Source organism: Engystomops pustulosus, chromosome 2, assembly GCF_040894005.1.
Source record: "Engystomops pustulosus chromosome 2, aEngPut4.maternal, whole genome shotgun sequence".
In the NCBI taxonomy this organism is placed as follows: domain Eukaryota; kingdom Metazoa; phylum Chordata; class Amphibia; order Anura; family Leptodactylidae; genus Engystomops; species Engystomops pustulosus.
In genome coordinates this window covers 128,603,642-128,622,390 of record NC_092412.1, presented here as the reverse complement: position 1 = coordinate 128,622,390, position 18,749 = coordinate 128,603,642, and the positions used below count along the sequence as shown (strand labels likewise).

The 18,749-nt window shown below is 41.1% G+C and overlaps 3 protein-coding genes across 6 annotated transcripts in view; 2 read left to right on the top strand and 1 right to left on the bottom strand.

Moving 5' to 3' along the window:
- The window catches only part of LOC140118441 (uncharacterized), an 87,221-nt gene extending 69,233 nt beyond the window's left edge, over nt 1-17,988 (bottom strand). For 2 of the 4 annotated variants that reach the window (XM_072136367.1, XM_072136371.1), the window contains exons 1-2: nt 17,572-17,597; nt 1,907-1,969 (exon numbers count right to left, since the gene is read on the bottom strand). The gene's annotated coding sequence lies outside the window, so the exon portion shown is untranslated. Of the gene's footprint in view, nt 1-1,906; nt 1,970-17,538; nt 17,598-17,913 lie in introns of those variants that run through there. The other 2 variants (XM_072136369.1, XM_072136368.1) reach the window with 2 other exon arrangements.
- MDH2 (malate dehydrogenase 2) overlaps nt 1-18,749 on the top strand; it is a 313,892-nt gene that overhangs the window by 187,722 nt on the left and 107,421 nt on the right. The window lies entirely within an intron of this gene.
- Nucleotides 17,834-18,749, top strand: part of POR (cytochrome p450 oxidoreductase) — a 35,576-nt gene continuing 34,660 nt past the window's right edge. Inside the window, exon 1 of the mRNA XM_072136365.1 lies at nt 17,834-18,018. The gene's annotated coding sequence lies outside the window, so the exon portion shown is untranslated. The remainder of the gene's footprint in view (nt 18,019-18,749) is intronic.

The following is an 18,749-nucleotide window of genomic DNA, read 5'->3' as shown; positions in this document are numbered from 1 at the left end:
ACAAGACTGGGTATTTGTTCCAGAAGGTTTTCTTTTTATTTAGATCATGGGGGGTACACGGAAAAACACAACGCGTTTCGGGGATCTGTGGTCCCCTAAGTGAATAGGTGATCTGTTGGTTGACGGAGGACAAAGGTATACATACAAAAAATAGGAGTTGGTACAGACACGTACATAAATGAGAGTTGGTACAAAAGGCTCCTGGTTAGCAAAGGATATATGGGGTATGATATGATACAATATGGAATTACATAAACATAAACATGAAAATTAAAAAAAAAATTTGATGTAAAATACAGGTTGCAGAATATGTAAATGACGTATACTATGTAAATGAAGTGGCCATACATGATCTAGATGGTTTGTGTGTGTTAATAAATTGGGTAAAAATTGATGGAAAATGGGTAAATAGATTGGGGAACTAAAATAATTAATTATTTAAATAATACATGGGAATTAAAAACCACAAGTAGATATATGTAAGTATATGTGAATACACCCGTATTTCTTGTGGATAAAATTGCTATAGAGCAATGTGTGGGTAATAATGAATGAACACAGTGAAAGCTGTGATAGTCAGAACATGGTGTATCATATGGCAATTCGGGTTTAAATGGAAAACAAGTCGAATCAGCAGATAAATAAATAAATAAATAAATAGTGGAAGAATAAATAAGTAAGTAGCCAAAAAATAAATAGATAAATAAATAAATGAATAAACGATTAAACAAATAGATCATTAAATAATTGAAGAAATGGTTATATATTGAAAAAATGTTATTGGCAAATTAATTCAATTAAATGTTAATGCCCAGATGGTAATAACCCTTTAATTTTTTTTAAAGTATGTAGTCTTGGACCCAGTTTTGTATCCATGTTGTGATCTTGTTACTAGCGGCTGACATCATAGTTTGTGCATGAAGAAAGAAGTGAAGCTGCCTCGGGTGTCAGAATGGTGAGGCTGGCAGGCTTAAACTACACAGTGCTGGCTATATACTACACGGGGATGGCTGGCTACATACTTCAGTGGGCTTGCTATATACTAAAGGGGGCTGGCTGGCAATATACCGCTGAGGCTGGGTATATACCACTGGGGGCTGGCTGGCTATATACTGGGGAGGCTGTGACCAATGCATTTCCCACACTAGGTTTATACTCGAGTATTCCCAGCTTTTGCTGATAAAATAAGGTGCCTCGGCTTAAACTGGGGTCGGCTTATACTTGAGTATATACAGTATGTAGTAATCTTGGTTCTAGTAAGTTTTGCTGTTTCTATGTAGTAATCTTTGTTCTGGTAATGTACAGTATATCTTTTTCAAACTAAACATCAGATTAAAAACTCTACACCATTGGGGAGTCCACAATCTCTTTACAGCCCAGTGCACAGAATGGTTTTAAATGAAAATGATATACCAGAGAACCTTACTAACAGATACAGGCACCATGACTGTGGTAATGTTCTAATTTTTGTTGACCATGGCCTCCTTTCTTCTAAACACCTTTTAAAATTAAGCTAATAAACTAAAGGGGTTCTACCAGAGCCCCTCCATGTTCTGGCTTCACAATTGATAAACTGTCCCCAACCCCTAGCAGTTTCCCCCCTCCTCTTCCATCTGTAAAACTAGACTGTTGTAGAGCCCTTCTGGTTCATGAGCATAATTTTAAAGACGACCTGTCACCAGTTTTGGAACGATAAACTAAATACAGGTCCGTATGGTCATGTGGTTTAGGGTCCTAAAACAGCCTTTATGCTCCAGGGTGTGGCAATGTAAAAAATAAACATATATACTTACCTAGATGGGAGTCACATCACACTCACATCTGAAATTCTTGTCGATGTGCACCTCCTCTTGCTTTAAAGGAAATCAACCTAAATCTAAAACACATTTTAAAACCAAATACTGACCTCCGCTTCTCTTCACCTTGATCCCGGCACTGTCCATTGCTTATCTTGATACGCTTGGTTGACCTTAAAAAGAAAGTTATAATTACAAGATGTCCGGCGCTGCAGGCTGCTAATTATGGAGCTACATTGCTGAGTCTCAAACCAGCTTGTCTATATCTTTTTAAACTAACTAGATCCCAAATCTGAAAAAGGAGGTCATATTTTATTGATCAACTGCAACTAAAGCTGTAAAGTGTGCCTGCTGGGGTCCTTCCGTATCATTATAAATATCTTGCAAGCACAGAAGAGTTACTGTCTAAAGAATATCATATTGTAGTGACCTTAGACCGCCTCCCTAATGGGTCCCAAGAGGCACACCTGTGGGGCGAGAATCAGTAGCTATTTGAAATAGGAGAGTGTAACAAATAAATGCAGTAAATGATTGCAAAAACACTCACACCCTGATGAGTATGTGCTTTAATCTCTGTATATGTGTTATAACATTAAGTAAAAGGTGAATAAATGTAATTGATCTTCCATAACACACATGTGAAATACCTCCCTCTGCTTTCCTTGCATTTCTACTCAATATGAACCAAGAGCAAATATGAACTCTGGTCAGAGTAGATATGTTTTGTGGAAGTCATGTGATTCTACTGCATTGGCAGGTAAGGGTGTGTGCCTCCCCTCTGTAGAGATGATTTCAAGGATATTTCATCACTGATCTGCTGACTCTGCGTAACACAATATAATTACAACAGCCTTCATAATCTGTTAAATTATTGCTAAGAACTGAGAAAACTTGGGTTCAAATATTTGTGTTTTTATTATCTTTCTCGTATTAAGGGTAAAAAAAACCTTAAAGAAGACTTGTCATCCCAATTTTACCCCTCACACCAGTACCCCTCACCCTTCCCTAATCACCTAAAAAGATCAGCTACTGAGGCACTGTACCTTAATTACAGCAATTTTTCTGATATGCAAATGGATTAAGAAGAGGAAAGGAAACCTACCATATGAATCTACCATCAGAAGTAGATCTGATGGTAGATTCCTCCTGCCTGCCTAAGCTCTAATCTGTAATTTAATCATTTTAATAATAGTATATTTAATAATGTACATATTACTTAAATAATTTACTTTAGAGGCTACTGGGGTGTGGAGTAGCCTTACCTCCCAGTGCCCAGCCAGGCTAGTACACATCCCAGTAGCCTCTGCAGTTTATTTACATATTACTAAAATAAAGTTTTTAACAAGTGTGGTTAGGTTCCAGGGTTATTGAATTACAGGTTGGGGCAGAGGCAGGCAAGAGGAATCTACCATCAGATCTACTTTTTAAAGGTTTCCTTTGAATGGTTGAATTTTCTCCTTGGCTACCAGTGAACCATGCCTCCTTCTTTTGACTGACAGATCAGAGTCTCTTCACGGCCTGGGCAGACAGGAAGTCCTCTCATTGTCCACTTCCTGTCCTTACAAGAATGCTGTGTATTATTGCATGGTGTATTTAGCAGTGTGCGCTGTGTGGGAAACTACAGATCTTGTCACCATTTCACGCACCAGTGATGGGCGGGCCAAATGCAATGGATTGAGCCACGCAACAATGGACGAAGCCAATGTAGTCAAAGGCTGAAAAAGTTTCGCGAACAATATTACTGCCAAGTTGTCTGCGGTACTTCAGTGGCCTAGCCCAGTAGGACTTTGTGCTATCCAGAGATTTCTGGGCTTCGCTTATTACTACCAGCAGTTCATACCACTTTCTCCTCCTTTGTATCTCCCATTGTGGCTCTGAGCAAGAAGAACGCCAACTCTAAACTCTGGCCTCCGGTGGCTGAAGAAGTTTTCCCTAAGCTGAAGTCTGCCTTTGCCTCTGCTCCCGTTCTCAACCGGCCTGATACTTACAAACCGTTCCTGTTAAAGGTTGATGCCTCCTTCGTTGGTGTTGGAGCTGTTCTCACCCAGAAAGGGCCTAAGGGTGGAACTCTGACATGCGGCTTCTTCTCTAAAACCACAGAGAGGAATTACTGCATTGGAGATCAGGAGCTTCTGGCCATGTAGCTTGCTTTGGAAGAGTGGCATTATCTTCTGGAAGGAGCTTGTCATCCAATCAGTATCTATACTGATTACAAAAACCTTCTATGTCTCCAGACTGCTCAGTGTCTCAATCCATGACAGGCTCGTTAGTCCATCTTCTTCTCTCGCTTCAATTCCTTGATTCATTTCCGTCCTGCATAGAAGAATGTTAAGGGAAGAACCTGCTCCTCGACACATTGTTCCGCCAGAAAGCCTAGTTCTCACTGCTTCTGTGGATCTATGGCAGCTTCCTCCTGGCAAGATCTATGTCCCACTAGCTCTTTGGAAGAGGATATTAACTTAGAGACATTGCTCTTGTGTGGCTGTGCACCCTGGGGTGCAGAAATCTTTCACTCTATCTCATTTCTACTGGACAAGGATGTACAAAATTTTGTGAGCTCCTTCTCTTCCTGTACCCAGGTAGAAGGTAGAAGGTCTGCTCCTGCCATTGCCGATACCAGGATCTCCCACTATCTTCCGGTAATACTGTCATCTGGATGGTAACGGATCAGTTTTCTAAGATGTCCTACTTCATTCCTCTGCCTGGTCTACCCTTGTCTCCTCGTCTTTCCAGCCTGTTCTTCCTCCAAGTCTTCCGGCTTCATGGACTCCTCCTGCACACTGTCTCGCACAGTGGGGTCCAGTTTGTTTCCCAGTCCTGGCGATCCCCTGTGTATCAAACTTCAAGTAAAACTGGATTTTTCCTCTGCAAAGCATCTGCAGTCCAATGGACAAGAAGAGAGAGTTAACCAGACCTTGGGTTGTTATCTCTATCGTTTTATCTCTGCCCGTCAGGACGAATGGTCCACTCTGTTGCCGAGGGTAGAGCTTTCCTACAATTTATTGGACTCTGAATCTGCTGTATCTGCTCCCTTCATCATTGTCTATATACAGCACCCACACCCTCCTCTTCCTCTTTCTGTGCATTCGGATGTTTCTGCCGTAGAAGAGTTGGTCCAAGATCTTAACTCTATCTGGGATCAGATTAGACTCTTCTTGCTACAGGCGTCTGCTCGAACCAAGACCCAGGCCGACAAAAAATGCAGGCCTCCTCCGATCTTCTCTCCATGTGGCTGTCCTCAAGGTATGTCCAGCTGAAGATACCCAGCTACAAACTTGGTCCTGGGAGCCGGGGACAACATCCTGGACTGCAGTCTTATTCAAAGATATCCTCAGTACAAGAAAAGGGGGAGGCCGAAGGAGTGGGAGGTACTGTCACGGGTGCCCCTGCAACCCATGCTCCTCTGTGTGCACCTCCACGCCAGGAGCATTCTCACTCACCTCTCCAAGATCAAGCGCTGGTTCTGAGAGATTTCAAGGTCCAGTGTGCTGCCAATTGGTGCTGCTGGCCACCTGACCTGAGAAGTAGCCAGCCCTTTCCACTTAGATTCCGCTCGGTGTCGGCTTACATCATCGCTTTTAGTGGTACAGTGGGTCCACAACCCCTGATCCTGACATTAAGAATAGTTTTATAGATTATAGAAAGGATTCCTGATTTGGCAAACGTTTAATCATGAGAAACCACACAAAATAAGTGCTTATTCATTTCCATTGTGAGAGCATGATCTAATTGATAATATCTTAAATTGCTGTTCTTACCCCAAATCTTTTGTATATGTGCTACAATCGAAAATAAAAACTACCATTATCAAATAATTGTGTCACAAAGTGAAGTCCTCTCCTCTTCCAGAAAATGACGTAGAATAAAAACTATGAAAAAAAAACTATAATTGTGCCATAAATAATAGAATCTCTTCTACATACCATTTTCCTGATCACTGTAGAAGTGCTTAAGATAAATGTGGGCATTCCTTCCCAGCACTTTATTGCTCTAATATATAGCAGATAATCTTCAATTCTGAGCATGTACATACAGTGTGTGTGTAGAATTATCAGGCAAGTTGTACTTGAGAGGATTACTTTTATTATTGAACAACACCTATGTTCTCAATCAATCCAAAAGACTCATAATTAGGATATCGGTTTGTGCAGGTAACTATTACTGTGCAGAATAATTAGGCAAATTCTTGAATAAAGTGCCCTCTTGGAGGGCTAGCCTCCACCTCAACACTCACAAATAGTGGCTGACGACTTCTCTTCTGCATAAGGCAATACTGGCTGTGATGGAATGCAGTCATATACCTCCACGTGTGGGAAGACCAGCCACTTCCCCCAGGAGATACACTCACAGGCCACTTAATTAGGTACACCATGCTAGTAACGGGTTGGACCCCCGTTTGCCATCAGAACTGCCTCAATTCTTCATGGCATAGATTCAACAAGGTACTGGAAGCATTCCTCAGAGATTTTGGTCCATATTGACATGATGCCATCACACAGTTGCTGCAGATTTGTCAGCTGCACATCCATGGTGCAAATTTCCCGTTCCACCACATCCCAAAGATGCTCTATTGGATTGAGATCTGGTGACTGTGGAGGCCATTTGAGTACAGTAAACTCATTGTCATATTCAAGAAACCAGTCTGAGATGATTCCAGCTTTATGACATGGCGCATTATCCTGCTGAAAGTAGCCATCAGATGTTGGGTACATTGTGGTCATAAAGGGATGGACATGGTCAGCAACAATACTCAGGTAGGCTGTGGCATTGCAACAATGCTCAATTGGTACCAAGGGGCCCAAAGAGTGCCAAGAAAATATTCCCCACACCATGACACCACCACCACCAGCCTGAACCGTTGACACAAGGCAGGATGGATCCATGCTTAATGTTGTAAACGCCAAATTCTGACCCTACCATCCGAATGTCACAGCAGAAATCGAGACTCATCAAACCAGGCAACATTTTTCCAATCTTCTACTGTCCAATTTCGATGAGCTTGTGCAAATTGTAGCCTCAGTTTCCTGTTCTTAGCTGATACTATGATACTATGAAAGGAGTGGCACCCGGTGTGGTCTTCTGCTGCTGTAGCCCATCTGCCTCAAAGTTCGACGTACTGTGCGATCAGAGATGCTCTTCTGCCTACCTTGGTTGTAACGGGTGGCGATTTGAGTCACTGTTGCCTTTCTATCAGCTCGAACCAGTCTGCCCATTCTCCTCTGACCTCTGGCATCAACAAGGCATTTCCGCCCACAGAACTGCCGCTCACTGGATGTTTTTTCTTTTTCGGACCATTCTCTGTAAACCCTAGAGATGGTTGTGCGTGAAAATCCCAGTAGATCAGCAGTTTCTGAAATAATCAGACCAGCCCTTCTGGCACCAACAACCATGCCACGTTCAAAGGCACTCAAATCACCTTTCTTCCCCGTACTGATGCCCGATTTGAACTGCAGGAGATTGTCTTGACCATGTCTACATGCCTAAATGCACTGAGTTGCCGCCATGTGATTGTCTGATTAGAAATTAAGTGTTAACGAGCAGTTGGACAGGTGTACCTAATAAAGTGGCCGGTGAGTGTATATTATAAGTTATAACCAGCAATGCTAACATTCCAAAAGAAAATATGTGAGCCAAAATAGTGCCTGGTAAAGGACCCAACTTTCCTGTAAAGAAGGGAATGAGGTTTACTCATGACCCCCTATAGTGTATAGGCAGTCAGTCCATACGTGACCATGATCGTCTGTGCGCCCTCTGGGACTTCAGGGATGAGCGTCTTGGAGAGCTTTCCTCAGAGGATCTAGCGGATCTAATTTCCTCTCGTTTATCTGCTGCAGTAGAAAATTCCAGTAGTTTATGGACAGCAGGTTGCACCTCTTGAGGCAAGTTATTTTTGGACATAGCGCCATTCAGGTAAAAAAAAAAAAACATAGTACCATTGGGTATTCCACAGCAAAGCAGATGTTTTTTTTAATATAACTCCGAGCACAGAAGGGCAAAAGCTTTATGTTTCTTAGTCACTTCAACGGAGTAGTCCCCAAAAATCAGTAAAGTATGTATATCGATAAGACAACTTGGATTTGTGCTTTTTAAACGCTCTCAGCACTTCCATTTTGTACAAGTAATCAAGATAATGCACAATGGTCTGGCGGGGGCGATTTCTTGGAGAGCATGTAGAGTGGCAGAGACAGTAGCAGCCAGCGTCTCCTGTATGTCAGGGGTTAATTGTCTGGCTACTTTAATGGCAAGGGCCCGAATGTCTAAAGGTGAGTCCCCGAAGATATCCACTTTTGCCCCTCCTGCAGTGTCTGCTATTTGTGTAAAGCTCACCTCCGTGCTTTGGGTTGCGGCGGCCATCTTAGTTATTGAGTCTGCTCCACGAGGTATCTGCTCCTGGGCTGTAGATCACTTCTTTGGTCCCGAACGCAGCCGGTCCATGCAGGTGCTGCGAGTTGCAGCAGGTAGCTGGAGGTGTCTGCTGGCCAGAATCACTGCCAGTCGGCGGTACCGTGGTCTGAAGTTCTGGGGACTTAGTGGAGCTCACAGACTAGCATCCGCTCATGCCGGAACCGAAAGTCGACATCACCTTTTATTTTATACATCTTTAAGGACATGTCAGGAGGATACCGGCGTGTCATCACAACGTATGGCACAGATGTATACCACTGTATGCCTATACGTCAACCGGGGAGCCCCCACCCCCTGAACGTGGGGGAAGGAGTGCACATTGGCAGCAGCACATGGACAGTGACATCACATGGTCCTCGCTCCTGGTGAGCAACATATGGGCTTGGCGGGGCTGTGAGGAGAGACATCCATTGCCTTCATTGGGCGCATACATCGCTCAGGCAGAGACTGCGGGATGAAAAAACGTAGCTCGCTACAACTTTGCCTCCGTCTGCCACTATTTGTCAATGTATAACCTAAGCGTATGCCTTCAGGCATGTATACACTTGGTGTATACATAAAACGTGATGTGAATCCAGCCTAAGGGTTCAATCAGAAGGACTTATGAGGGATCTATGTTCGGCCTGAAAGCTTGCGGCAGTACATACGTCCCCCATAGACAGCAATAGGCACACAGAGCGATATGGTGCCTTGCCACTCCGTACATGGAGAAAAGATAGGACATGTCCTATCTTTCCCCATGTGCACAGCCCTCTATGTAGAGGGGTCATCCCTCCTCCTCTCCAGCACGCCAGACATGTACGCTACGGCAGGGGGCGGGCACATGTTCGTGTGAATGTAGCTTAAGATACATTCATTTCTATACAGCTAAGCTGCAGTCCCAGCACCAACCATGGTCAAATACTCTACAAACAAAGTGTGTGCACAACAGCCACCTACAAATTAGAACTATAGAAGAATGGACCTAGGAGGGTAGGAAATTTATGTCAGTCTTGTCCATAAAATTATAAAAACCCTAAAAGAACAGTTTCCCTCTGCTATCAACGTTCTTCCAATTGATTGGGAAGATAAAGCAGATCAAACACAGTACCTCCCGGTAAGAGAAATGGAGTAGAAGGGATCGACAGTCTTTTCTTCTTTCGAGTGGAGACACACTCTGACCGCCAAATTCCTCTTTGCAGATGCAGGTATGAGTGCATCCAACTAAGAATACCTCCCGGAATCAGAGTCTGATTGAAAAATATCCGCAGGTCAGATATCTCCTTGAGAATAGTCGCAAAAGTGTAACACTGACCTGGTAAAGATATCATGTAAAAATGTATTTATTATACTCACAAACGAGCAATTGAAAAGGCCTAAAGCATAAAAAAACATAAAAATAATAATGATAATTCCTTAATTTATATAGCGCACACAGATTCCACAGTGCTGCATAGAGCTTGCCAAGTCGGTCACTGAGCTCAATGGAGCTCACAATCTAATCAACCTACCAGTATGTTTTGGAGTGTAGGAGGAAACCAGAGGACCAAGAGGAAACCCATGCAAACATGGAGAGAACATACAACTATTTGCAGATGTTGACCCTGGAACTTGAACCGAGGACCCAAGCGCTGCAAGGCTGTAATATTAACCACTAAGCCACCGTGCTGCCCCATATAAATATTCAGTGTTTAGAAAGATGTACTACAATCTCCTTCCAAAAACGACAACCATTAAAATTCCAGAGTAACAGTCATATAGAAACTTGAGTTTCGCCTTTTTCCGGGCGTATATAATTCACACTTGGATTCTTTACATATTCATATTCATTCATACTTGGATTTTTTATACTCAAAAATTTGCCTTGCATATTCATATAACCAAACTACATTATAGTTTAAAGTGCACACATTTATCAAAACACATTGGGCAGATTTATCAAGCTGTCTAAAAGTCTATTTCTAGTTGCCCTTGGCAACCAATCACAGCTCAGCTTTCATTTTACCAGTGCACATGAATATTTTAAAGGGGAGTTGTGATTGGTTGACATGGACAACTAGAAATATTCTGACTTTTAGACAGCATTGTACGTAATATTACAAATCAAGTACAATTGGTTATTTCCGACACCTTTATATACCTAATTGTTACCCTTAGAAACAAATATTGCAAAAATTCTAATTTAAAGTGCAAATGTGCATTAATTTGTCCCAAGACTCATGCATCATATTAATGTTTAATTAATTTCTCAATTTTTCTCTATCTACCTATATATAACTTTTAAGGTATAAAATACAAAATATTGCAGATATTTCCAAACTACATAAAATGTCCATAATAGTATTATTCATAAAAAAAACATTTAATTTCAAAATCAGTTGTTAAGCCTGAAGGTGGAGTTTTTAATTTATAGTCCCAATAACCTTCTCTTTTGCTCATTTCCCTAATGTAATCTTCTCCTCTCCAATTATGTTCCACTATTTCCAAAATAAATTTTTTTGTGCCATATGGGTTTTTATCATGAAATTTATGACAACCAAACATTGGACCTTCCACAACAAATCAAGCATATGATATATGATTCACAATACGTGAATTCATATTATACAAAGAGGAAAGGATTGTGTCATGAGGCACAAAAGGTACATACAGGTGGTCCCCTACTTAAGGACACCCAACTTACAGACGACCCCTAGTTACAGATGGACATCCCTGACTACTGTGACCTCTGGTGAAGCTCTCTGGATGTTTTACTTCAGCTGTAGAGTGTCTGTAATAAAGTTTTATTGATAATCTTTGTTCCCATGACAGCACAAAATTTTGAAAATTCAGTTATTACTGGGACAAAAAAATATATATTTGTCTCGATCTACAATTATAAAATATACAATTCTGACTTACATACAAATTCAACTTAAGAACAAACCTAAAGAACTTATCTTCTACATAACCTGGGGACTGCCTGTTTATGATAAATCTTTATTCAAACAAAAAAATAACTCCAGCAGGGAGATGGTAGGCACAAAAAAAAAAAATTAAAAATGAACCACGTACATATAACATACAAGTGGTTTCCTCAGCTAGGTAAAGTTGACCAACAAAACACCTCCTCTAACAGTAGGTATGATCAAAACCACCCCTAGTAATAAGCTGGTAAAGTGAGTCACATGCAGGGTACCAACCACTATCAAATCAATATATGAAGCGCATCAATCTGTACATTAGAGATATTCAGCCAAACCTGTTGGACATAAGCAATGCAGATGACTAAGGTTAAAGATCTCTCACTCTTAAAAATGGCACTCAGAGCTGCTTACTAAAGTAAATTAATGCTGCAATACATTAGTATTGCAGTATATTACAATGAACAAGTGATCACTTGTTCATGTCCCACCCTGGGACAAAATAGAACAGTAAAAAAGAAGTTTAAAAAGAAAAGTGAAATTTGAAAAAATTATTAAAAAAGAATAAAAGTCCCCTGAAGTCCCATCCCATGCAGTAATCACACAAAAAAAACTCACAAAAATTATTACATTTTCATATCTGACCGCATAAAAAGTGATCAAAAAGTAAAATTTACCCCAACATGATACCAAGAAAAAGTACGGCTTGTCCCACAAAAAATAAGCTCTAAAACATCTCCGTAAACAAAAAAATATAAATGTTCTGCCCATTGTTACATGGCGATGCAAAAACAAGCAAATTTCTCACAAAATGAGTTCTATATTCTGCAAAACAACTTTCTGCATAAAAAGCCACATAAAGGAATATCTCCATAATCGTGATGACCCATAGAATAAAGATGACACATTATTTTTATGGTACAGTGTACGTCTGGGGAAAAAAATGCTAAAACCATAAAGAATTCATGATTTTTTTAACCACCACCAAGAAAGTGTTAATAAAATCTGATTATTAGCTATGGAACCCCCTGTAAATGACGTACCTGAAAAGTGGATCTCATCCCCCAAAAAATAATAATCCCCCATATGTCCAAATTCCAAAAAAAAAAAATTTGCAGCCTGTAAAAGTGACAATGCAGATCTGCCCTGCTCCTTTCCTTCTATGCCAGGCCGTGTGCCCATACAGCAGTTTACCCGGGAGAAATTGGGTATCAAACTTTGTGGAGTTTTTCGTCATTTAATACTTTGTGACAATTTTTGGTGATTTTCTTAAAAATGAGAAAAATTGCACCAACAATTCTGAACCTCCTAACAACCTAAAAAAGAGAGATGGTGCATAAAACCCTATGCCAATATAAAGCAGACATTCCAGAAATGTTACTTATAAAGTTACTTGGGTGCTATGACTATCTGCCTGAAAAGCAGAAAATCTTGAACTTTGAAAATGAATAATTTTTAGAAATTTTTTCATAACTAAACACAAAACATATAATCGAAATGTTTCTATTACTTTGAAGTTCAATGTGTGATGGGAAAACAGTGTCAAAATCCCCTGGATATGTTAAAGCGTCACAAAGCTATAACCTCCTATAATGACACAGGGCAAATTTTAAAAATCAGGCCTGGTCCTAAAGGTCTAAAATGGCTTGGACACACAGGGGTTAATCCCACAAAAAATGCAAAAAAACAAGTCATCAACCAGCTCTGAAGCCAAAAAAGTAAAAATGTTATGGCACTTGGAAGACGGTGACGCAAACATGATAGATTTTTACCCACATTAGGGTTTTATTTGCCAAATTATTGCCAAGAAAAAATATTCAAATATGGTATTCCTGTAATCCTATCGACCCATAGATTGACATGATTATTAGGCTATAAGGTGAACACTACTCCTGACCTCAAAAAAAGTGGCAAATGGCAAATTTTTCAAAAAAATAATCATTTTTTTCTTATTTTTTTGTAAATAAACGCAAAACTTATCAGCCACTAAAATGAAATTCAACATGTGGGGAAAAAACAGTCTCATTATCACTCTGATAAGTAACAGTGTTCAAAAGTTATAACTATATAAAGTGATGCAAGTCAGAATCCAAAAAATGGGGCTGAGCCTTAACCCCTTATCACCGATGTTTGTTTTCAGCTGAATGACCAGACTCGATTTTTCAAATCTGACATGTGTCACGATAATTGGTTATAACTTCGAAACGCTTTAACATATCCAGGTAATTTTGAGATTGTTTTCTCGAGACACATTGTACTTCAAGATAATCGTAAAATTTAAGTGATAAGTGGCAAAATTTCAGAAAAAAATCTTCATTTTCAAAGTTTGAAATGTTCTGCATTCCAGACAGGAAGTAGAACTACCCCAAAAGTCCTGACACTGCCCTCCATGAGGGCCTGGAAGGAGGAGCTTGGCAAAACTTTCACTAAAGAACAGTGGGAAAAGTCCCTCCTCCTAACGCACAAGATGTCGGTGTCTAGCAAAATCCAGGAGACTAGTTTTAAGATTCTTACCAGGTGGTACAGGACCCCCACTCGCTTGCACAGCATGTTTCCTTTGGTCTCTCCTATCTGCTGGCGTTGTCAAAATGCCAAGGGCACCATGCTCCATGTCTGTTGGGATTGTGGAGTGGTGGCAGCAGTTTGGAATGCCATTTGGGATCTTTATAAGCAGCTATGTGGCTCCACAGGGAGCATATCACCTGATATTGCCTCGTTGTCTATGCTCCCAGGAGGTCTTAGAGACATCAAAAAAGGTCTTCTACGTCACTTTATATTGGCAATGAGATTGGTAATCACCAGGTTGTGGAAATCCACCTCCCCAGCTACTAAACTACTCCGGGTTGAAGAAGTGGACCGACTTAGACATATGGAGGAGCTGAGGGCATTAGACAACAACCAATCTGATGTTTTCCATAAAACTTGGTATAAATGGGAGACATTCAGGAACTCACCCGCCCTACTCCCTTGGATTCAGGAGGCTTAGCAGTCAGACTCGCTAACCTAACAGCAGTTGGCCTTTCCCTACCCTTGAGATTAGTGATTGAACATCTGTCTTCCCCCCCACCCCCTTTCTCCCCCTCCTTCCCTACTCTCCCCCTTTTTTTCTAGTTAATTGTTTGGTTAAACTATATGTATTTCCTTATTTGCCTTTCTGAGCTTGAGTCCTACATGCATATGACGTCATGACATAACTAAATATGGGGCTGTGACCCGAACATGTGCCTGTTCTGTAGGCTTCCTGCTCGTTTTCCATAAAGTTTATTGAACCACAAAACTATCTGCCTGAAAAGCAGAAAATCTTGAACTTTGAAAATGAATCATTTTTAGAAATTTTTTCATAACTAAACACAAAACATATAATCGAAATGTTTCTATTACTTTGAAGTTCAATGTGTGACGGGAAAACAGTGTCAAAATCCCCTGGATATGTTAAAGCGTCACAAAGCTATAACCTCCTATAATGACACAGGGCAAATTTTAAAAATCAGGCCTGGTCCTAAAGGTATAAAATGGCTTGGACACACAGGGGTTAATCCCACAAAAAATGCAAAAAAACAAGTCATCAACCAGCTCTGAAGCCAAAAAAGTAAAAATGTTATGGCACTTGGAAGACGGTGACGCAAACATGATAGATTTTTACCCACATTAGGGTTTTATTTGCCAAATTATTGCCAAGAAAAAATATTCAAATATGGTATTCCTGTAATCCTATCGACCCATAGATTGACATGATTATTAGGCTATAAGGTGAACACTACTCCTGACCTCAAAAAAAGTTAACTTTTTTTGAAAGATAACTTTTTTTCAAAGATAACTAACATTTCCGGAATGTCTACTTTATGTTAGAATGATATTTTATCCATCCTCTCCTTTTTCTAGGATGTTATGAGGTACAGAACTTTAGATGCAATTTTTAAAATTTTCATGAAAATCGTCAAAACTCACATTTTGAGGGACAATTCAGATTTCAAGTGACTTTGAAAGGCCTAAATTATAGTAAGACCCCATAAATTATCCCACAATATAAACTATATCCCTCAATGTATGCAAAACAACTTCTATTAAGTCTATTAACCCTTTAAGTTTTACACATGGGTTAAAACAAAATGCGTGATTTAGAAACTTTTGACTTTTTTTGGAAAATACATTCATTTAGGCCAAAAATGACACTTTCTAAATGATTAAAATGATAAAATGCTCTGCAAAGTTTGATGCCCAATTGTTCCCTTTTGTGGTGATAACCTGCTGTATGGGCGCACGGCGGGGCATAGGATCAATGCAGTGCCATTCACAGCAGATTTGTATTGTCACATTGTAACGGCCATAAAATTTTAATTATTTTTGGTAATGTGAACAAATGAGGCTTATTATTTGGGGGATGAGATACAATGTATAGATAATTAATTTCGGGGGTCTGTAGCTTATTCATGAGATTTTATTAACTATTTCAAGTGGGATACAAACAAAAGTATCCATTTTTATTTTAGCACTATTTTTTTCCCTGCTCACCATAACATAAAAATAACATTTTATCTTTATTCGTTGGTTCACTACGATCACAATGATACATCATTTATATATAGTTTTTCTAATCTTTGTTCAATTTTACTGAGAAAACCAATATTAGAGAAATTCGCATTGTTTTTACTATCAACAACTTTTTAGGGGCATAACTTCTGTATTTTTCTGTTGACAGGTCTAGTTGAGGGCTTATTCCTTGCAAAAAGAGTTGTTCTTTTCAGTCCTATCATATAAGGGCACGTAACTTTTTTTGATCACTTTTTAGAAAGATTTTTGTGAGGGTATTTGATTAAAAATGGTATATTACGGGAAGTTTTTCGTGTTTATTTTTTTTTAGGATGTTAACCGAGCGGGTTCAATACTGTTTTAGATTTATAGTACAGATTGATACAGACATGGAGATACCAAATTTTGTACTTATTTGTGTGTTATATATACTTAATTTGGTTTTTATAAGTAGTTGGGCTGATTAGGAGACTTTTTTCTGGCAGGAGGCAGAACCCGGCGTGTAGAGGAGCCAGCAGCCTCGGGGCACTTTCTGGACCCCGAGTCTGCGGCAGGAGGGATCGGATCCCCCAGTACGCAAACCGGGGGGAGGGGGGTGTGGTGGATCCACTGCGGGAACGCTTAGACGCCACAGTCATGCTTGATTAAACACCCAAGATCGGAGATTTTCCGATCCTGGGTGTTAGTGCCAGGTCTGGACTGTGACATTACAGCCACACACTGTGTGGGATTTCGGGACATCAGTACCCGAAATCTACTTCTGACGCACCACCGTAGAAAGGCGTCGCATCAGAAGAAGTACCCTTAAAGGGAACCCGTCACCACTATTTTCACAAATACAGGTAGTGACAGGTTCCTATAGAGCTCTAGTAACTATGTGACACCCTGCTTGTAGCTAAAAATTATTCCCCTGAGATTCCCATATATTGAACTTTATAGTTTTATCTGGTAACTAAGCATGGCTACAGCGAGTCCAGGTGGGAGTGGCCTCCTCAGGCTAAGTCCAGCACCTTCTCTCCATCCCTATTGCTGTATGCTGCTATAATGTCATGTGACCAGGGTGACATCATTGCAGGTCCTATAGCTTTTGTAGCATTAGGAACAGTACACTAAGCATATATGTCATGAAATCACAGCATATTGTATCACATGAAATCACAGCAGCCTGCATGGAGAGGAGTAGAAGTCCATGGAGGCTGCTGTGATTGTTTTGATGAGGTCACCCTGGTCACATGACATTGGGCCACGTCCACTGGACTCACTACAAAGCAGCATAGTTACCAGGCACGATTATAACTCTGATTTTATGGGGATCTGAGGGAAACTACTTTTAGCTACAAGCAGGGTGTCAGATAGTTACTAGAGCTCTATAGGAACCTGCCACTAGCTGTATTTGTGAAAATAGTGATGACAGGTTCCCTTTAATGACCGCTGTAGAATCCCAATAGGGCGGTCATTAAGGGGTTAAGCTATAAACCGGCTGCATCTTTAAGGGATTAACTCATTATCCGTTTTACAGGTGACAGGTCCTCTTTTACATAAGGAGGCTCCAGTGTGGACAGAGAACATGTTGTGGTAATTTGTGCCATACTGCTACAGGGATTGATATGGAGGTGAGTTTGGGCACTCTGGTGCTGTGGAAGCAAGCACTTGGGTCAAAGTAAAAGGTACAACTTGTCTCATTGAAAACAAGCAGAGACATCCATGTAAAAATAAAAAAATCTTACAGTTTTTAAAATCTCAACGTAAAAAGAAAGAACTTGTGTGTTTAGGATTAATTTCTGATTAGAATTGGGAATCCTGCCATGTGAATGTTCCCCTGCTCTCCACCTTGTGCCAGCGGGGGGGGGGCTGGCAGAGGGGCACAGTGCCTACACTGCAGTAACATTACAGGGCATTGCATGCAGCGGCTCCTCTCCGCCTACCATTACTCACGGCCCCTTTAACAAGACTCTAACCTCTGCCCAACTTCTCCCAACATGACGTAAGCCACACGCACCGCCCCATTCCCCCAGCGCATCCCCAACTATAGGCCCTCTACGTCCTGAGACGACTGGCCACGGAAGTGGGCTGTCCCAGGATTGTACCAACCCGTAGAGCTTCGAAAACGGGGTTGTACAATTTCGCCCATTTCTACGTTTTCTATAATAGTAGAAGATTGTATGCGTGAGCTTATTAATAAGGTGGATATGTTTTCAGTCTGCTATGTTTACTCCGTTTCATACATAAAGACGACCCAAAGGCCTTTATTGTAGATTGACCTATTCTCAGACACCCCCCACCCTATCTCGCTTACATACTTGGCATCGGCCCGGAGTCAGCTGACGTGACTGTGGTGTCAAGCCGGGGAACAGAGTTCTCGTTGTTCTTGCTACCTGGCGGCGCCGCTGAAAAGATCGGTACCGGTAAGTTACACCTGCTACTCAGAGAGAAGCTGACTACAGTGAGGGGCGTCGTGGAGACGGGACCTCTCACGTGTGCTTGCAGGGTCCTAGCACCGGCTGATCCATATTGAGCAGAGAGCCCGCAGGTGACAGTAGAGGTGTGGATGAGGGCCGAGCGTGCAGCTCTCCACTTCTCAGTCTCTGGACGACACTTTATGGTAGTCCCAACCAGTAGAGGATCCAAGATGAGGGCACTTACAGTAAAGGGGCCTGCTGGTTGGTGTGTAAACACATATGTGTATTCTATGTAGGTGATCACCTTATACTGAGAATCACTAGGCTTACAGTTATATAACCACATGCAGGGATTGTCCCCCATAGTTTCCCACACTACAGCAGACTTCACCGTTTATTTATTGTCTGTATGGCCTTTGTAACATAAAATGCAAAGTGACATTCCCAATGGTAGGCATAGGATTCCCAGCGCGGTAAATCCTAATCCATGCAAGCACATCAGTAAATGTGGGGAAGTGTTTGCTTTCTGTAACTGTGGGGCTGTCTGATGGTGAAGGCAGAGAACTGGGACAGTCTGAACTGCTAGGAGATGGGGACATTATATGTGGAGTAACCTATGGTGTGAAATGTGAACGGCTCGGTGTAACCACAATACACAGGTAGCAGTAAGATACCCAAGACCCTTTCAGCAGATGGAGTCTGACCACTTGCTGTAGAGACCCGATCTGAAGGATGTC